We start from the raw sequence: 5,803 nt of genomic DNA, 5'->3' as shown, positions 1-5,803 counted from the left end.
TTTACTCACCAACTTCTACCACCCTTCATATATTAGAATTACAATGGATTGTACTCTTTTGAATGAATGGCAGTATGTCAAATCTGAAGACGTGATCAAGTTTGAAAAGATAAACCGTCGAAGTGTAGTGTCCAAGTGAAAAAGCAGTGTCCAATATACCACTAGTCCTTGGGGATGACATCGTGGCAATGAGCACCCTGTGCGCTTGTGGTGGATACTCAATTCTAACAGCTAGGCATGGGCATAGTAAGACAAAAGAAATCAGTATTTGATTGTCACCAGACTGTCAGGCAACAGCTCTGACATATACATGCATGTGTGCTTTGACTCAAGCTTTACAAAACTAAAGATATTACAAGTAAGATCAGATGAGTGTATGAGCATACATGTACAAAATTGTACGCAGCTAGCGCTTTTTCACGTTCGTTATTCGGAACTTATGATTAACCTAAGAATACCAGTATCAGCCAGCCCAGAAGAATTAGCTGGATAAAGATGCTTACAGGACTGTGTAGCTCTATGTTGGTGAACTTCATAGGCAACCGAAGATAGTAAAGACAGAAAATCAATTTGTTTGATTACCTGCTACCCAGTGCGAAGCGCGCTGGCTAAGCCGTGTGGCTTTGAACTCAGCTACATAAATAGATAAAGTATCATGCAATCAATGGATGTTGTTAGTGACTACCAAGACCGTAGTAGCCACGTGGACTGATTATTGAGACGACTCCTAGCGACTCCACCAAAACTAGAAACACACGAATACTCATGATTAAGTATTCCTTTAAGGACTGACCGATGACATTTGGCGACGATATGAAAGCGAGGGCAAGCCGATACCAATAAACGTTAGGCACTGATCGCGCGTCTACGATGATAGCAAGAATTAAATGATCAAAATAAGGGCAGCTTATATTGCTACGCAGTACGTATAGCAACGTAGCAACTTTGAAATTCTCAGCGCCACAAACAATAAATGACTAGAAATCAGGATGTGTTATGGACTACCATGAGGTTACGTGTCATGATAAGCTTTTGAAATCTGAGCTGCTAACGATAGACGAAAATTGAAGACTAGAAGATAAAATGTTACTGTACCAGAGTCGTGAGCCATATGTTGCTGTTTTTAAGATGAAACTTCCGACCGACTAAAGTCAAAGTAGAAGACTCACAGGTAAGGTCTTTAGTCTAGTGTTTTATGTACTACCCAAGAGATGGTTATGAACATGTGTTTGCCTGCTGATTGCTCTGAAAGCAGACGAGCATTAAAGATATGAGTCAGTATGTGCTGGTGACTAACCTAGGAACGTCCTAAGACATTTTCTATGATTTAATGTTGGGATTTGGACGAGCTTAATATGTGGTCTTTTGTAACTCGGAGAACGGAACAAAAATAAAGAGAGACAGAGGATAATTTCTAACAAGTTCGTTAAAACCAGAACCAACCTAGGGATTTTGTTTGTTCACTTAGTATCCAATATCACTAGGAAACGGTTTAAGAAGGCCGATCTTGTGCCTTGGAGAAGTACGTCTCTCTCAGCGACAAAAGTAACAGTAGGAATCAGATGTTTATGCTACCACGGGGCAGGTGTGCGTTATGCAGTTCTCTTTAGCTCTCCAAGACTCTCAGGCGACGAAAGCAATAGATCAAAATGTGATGTCATGAAAATTTCAGATCGTATCAATTGTTACCTAAAAATCTATGTGTGGACGAGTTGCGTGATATTTAAAGCGTACAGTCGTATCTAATAGGATCAAAAGTGAACAAGCATAACGAGATCATGTAGTGGTATATTTTCTACCAATTGAACATCTAGTGACGATTGTCCGCATATATGAGGGGACACCGTTGCAGCGACTCAAATATAGAAAAATGGATCGCTGACCTCTGACAGTAGAGCTATCAGAGATGAGACTCACTCTGCTAGCCAGACGTAGCTAAAGGCGTGCTGGACTATTATCCTTGTCTAGCGTGAATAAACAATAGAGAGAGACAAGAGATGCCACGAGCCAAGATGTGAAACCTGTGCGCACCCACCCATCATCGGAGACCTAGTGTCCTCAAGATTTTCACGTGCATCCAAATCTACAGGAGCTCCCCATCAATTTAGACACACCATCTTACTCCACTCATTATCTCGTGATGAATATGTTAATGTTGAGTGAGTGAAACGCACATTGTTGCGGCTAGTGCCAGTCATTTTGAGAAACCGGAGAAACTATTAAGAAAGATTCGTGCCCACTGTTTGCACAATCCATCCAAAGAACACGTTGAGGGTGGAAGAGAACAAATAGACAGTGATAGTGTCTGCACACAGAGTCGAAACCACCTTTAGCCTAATATAGTTCGAAGAAGATAGCAGAATAAAACATTTTCAAAATGCCTATATCATGATAACTAGTACTTTTTATACTAGTCACGAGTAACCTTCATGATTGTAGATCATTTTTTCATTTAGTGAGGTTACTTTGAAAGAGCATCTCATGCCTTCACTTGATCAACCGAGAACAGAGTCATGTCTCTGAAACACTTGCACCTTCCTAACATGGAGTTGGACGAAACAATTTCGGTGGATCATTAATTTTTAAGCAACAGTTAGCCAGCTGTGCTTAGAGTTATGTAATAATTAACAACGAGTCAACTTTTTGTTGTAACGGAGACATACACGCAATTTCTCGCCTAGCATCTTTCCAAACAAGATACCAGTTGTGACGGTTTTGAGTTGTATACACGAGATCACATATCAGGTGTGTAGTATGTGGTAGGTATCAGCTCCATTTCGTAGCACGGAAAAGCTACCAGGCTATTCTGCCTCATTCCTATAAGGAACAGAGCTAAAAAGTTAAGACCATCCCTCTCTGTATAAATTCTTAGAAACATCCACATCTTGCACAACCAGTGGCCAATTATCCTCAATCTTCTATTCCGAGATAACATGAAGAGTGCATTACCAGCGCGCTCGACTAAGTGGGAATTTAGTAACCCTAGAAGGCCTGCACGCTCGTCGACGTACGGCAGAGTTAGCAAGTGTCCGCGTTTTCACTCTCTCCATGTGCTACCGAGTAGGCCTTTACAGATGTCCTCCCAAGAACCTTTTGCAATTTAGTTGCTCGCATGATGTTGAAAAAATTGCAAACACCAAGTCCTTCTTGTACATTCTCTCGGATAGCGAATCCAGCCTAGCTCTTCATTTTCCCCTAAAAGACTGAGTGTGTCTCAATACTTGGTTACTACCATCTGTGGAATCTTCCCTGACGAATATAAAATGTTTGAACAATATCAGCCCCGGTGCGTGAGCACACACTCTTACCAAAATCCGCCTCAATTCCTGAGCAGCAGAACATACATAAAACCGCAATGTGTTAATTAAAAACAGAATGCGTATACTGACACAAACAGCATCACCTCATCGCGCAAGAGAGAGCATTACCATCTGTCGTGTGTTAATTAAAACAGTCCTTCTGACACAACAGCGATTCCCTTCATCCAAGAAGAGAGCAACCATGTCCCTGTTTAATATTAAAACAGGCGTCCTTCTGAACACAATCAGGCTATACCTCATCCAGGAGAGAGCATTACCAGCCGTGTTTCTTATTAATTAGGGCCCTTGTGTTTTGACCTGGGATTTTTACTTTTATTTAAAGCTTTAATCAAACTGTCCCCTTTTCTTTTTATGTCAGCTGGTCCAGCCCCATCCTCCGGCACAGCACTGAGACGATTCTTTCATTTTGAATCTAATTCTCATTTCTGGAAAGCTTAAAATAAAAGTTAAAATCCAGGTGTGTTGACTTGTTAACTGGATGCGCTACCCTCCTATAACCCAACCCTGTTCCTGGAGAGCTTACCTCCGTATAACCCAACCCTGTTCCTGGAGGCTACCCTCCTATCAACCCTGTTCCTGGAGAGCTACCCTCCTATAACCCAACCCTGTTCCTGGAGAGGCTACCCTCCTATAACCCAACCCTGTTCCTGGGAGCTACCCTCCTATAACCCAACCTGTTCCTGGAGGGCTACCCTCCAACTAACCCAACCCTGTTCCTGGGAGATGGCTACGCCGCCTGATAACCCAACCCTGCGTTCCTAGGACGCTACCCTGCCAATAAAACCAACCCTGTTCCGTGGAGAGCTCCCCGTCGCTGCCCGTAGTTGTAATAAGTAACCTGCTAGATTGAGGTTGGAGTGAAACCCTCCAGGATATCATACATTATTCTATATATACTTCTATGATTCCACCACCACTGCTGCTGTGTGTGGCCTGGTGTTTCTGTAGGCTCTTTTGCCAGGCAAAGCCTTTTCCACAGACAGGGCATGTGTATGGTTTCTCTCCAGTGTGGGTGCTCTGGTGGGCTTTGTGGCTGCGCAGGTCCGAAAACCTCTTCCCACAGTCGGCGCACTGGTGGGGCTTCTCTCCAGAGCGATTCTGCCGGTGAACCTTTAAACCCCATGACGTGCCGAATGACTTCTTACAGTGAGRACACTGATATGGTTTGTCTCCTGTGTGAGCCTTCTGATGCACCTGAAACAGAAACATAGAATTACATATTAMAACTTTATTTTACAGGATCTCTGTGTTTAGAAACGCATTGTTCATCAAAATTGAAACAACAGGGCCACGTTCAGTAGCTGAAAAGTTGTTGAACTTTGCGGAATAGAAATGCCATGAATAGAGCTGACATGATTCCTTATGCTACATGTCAGAGAGGCATGTTTGTTCTAGACAGAAATAGTATATCTGAACATTTCATGTACAATAGGTTTTCTATAGGTTTTCTATTGTACATGGTTATTTGGAGACACCATAGAAATGGAATGAATGGAACAGGCTAGGAACCGCKAACCCGGGCAATTAGACTGGCAAACTGAACCGCCATCCACCCATTATGACATCACGGACTTGAACGGGGACGTCCGTTCTATTCATTCTATTTCAATGGGWGAGACGGCTACTGAGCCAAGTCTGGCAACTGCATGTCAGCGTGATTGTTAGGTTAGATTACTTGTTAGATATTACGGCATGGTCGGAACTGGAAGCACAAGCATTTCGCTACACTCGCATTAACATCTGCTAACCATGTGTATGTGACAAATAAAATTTGATTTGATATCTGTAGAAACGTTTGTGGTCAATACCCACATCCTTAACAAACGTAGGTGCTGGGCTAATAAAGTACGTGGGGGAAAAAATAACAGAAAGGCCGGCCCCACTGTATAGGCCCGGCCCCACTGTATAGGCCCGGCCCCACTGTATAGGCCCGGCCCACTGTATAGGCCCGGCCCACTGTATAGGCCCGGCCCACTGTATAGGCCCGGCCCACTGTATAGGCCCGGCCCGCGGCAACTGTATAGGCTGGCCCACTGTTATAGGCTGTATAGGTTGTCAATACAGATGGTAATGGAAGCAGGACTTAGTGTGAGAGTGAATTCTATTTTAACACTTAAGATAGGCCGCACTGGAGAAGCTCTTCCCACACTCAGAGCAGTAGTAGTAGTCCACTCGGCCAGAACTCTCAGAGCTCTCTTCCGCCCCATCGCTGACATCACCACCCACTACCCTCCTTCGTCCCGCGTCCGTCCCGTCCCCGACGACGTCAGCCCCCTCCACGGCGTGTAGCCGTTGGTGTGTCCGGAGCAGTCGGACCTTGGTGAAGCCCTTCCCACACACGGAGCAGTAGTGAGGCTTCTCTCCGCTGTGGGTTCTCTGGTGTTCTTTGAGGTGCTGGAGTCTCAGGAAGCTCCGGTCACACTGAGAGCAGTGGTGCGTCCTCTCTGCTGTGTGAACCAAGCGGTGCTTGTTGAGGTAGCGGG

Source organism: Salvelinus sp. IW2-2015, unplaced genomic scaffold (genome assembly GCF_002910315.2).
Source record: "Salvelinus sp. IW2-2015 unplaced genomic scaffold, ASM291031v2 Un_scaffold2824, whole genome shotgun sequence".
NCBI lineage: Eukaryota > Metazoa > Chordata > Actinopteri > Salmoniformes > Salmonidae > Salvelinus > Salvelinus sp. IW2-2015.
The sequence above is the reverse complement of the archived record's forward strand: the minus strand, read 5'-3'. Positions refer to the sequence as shown.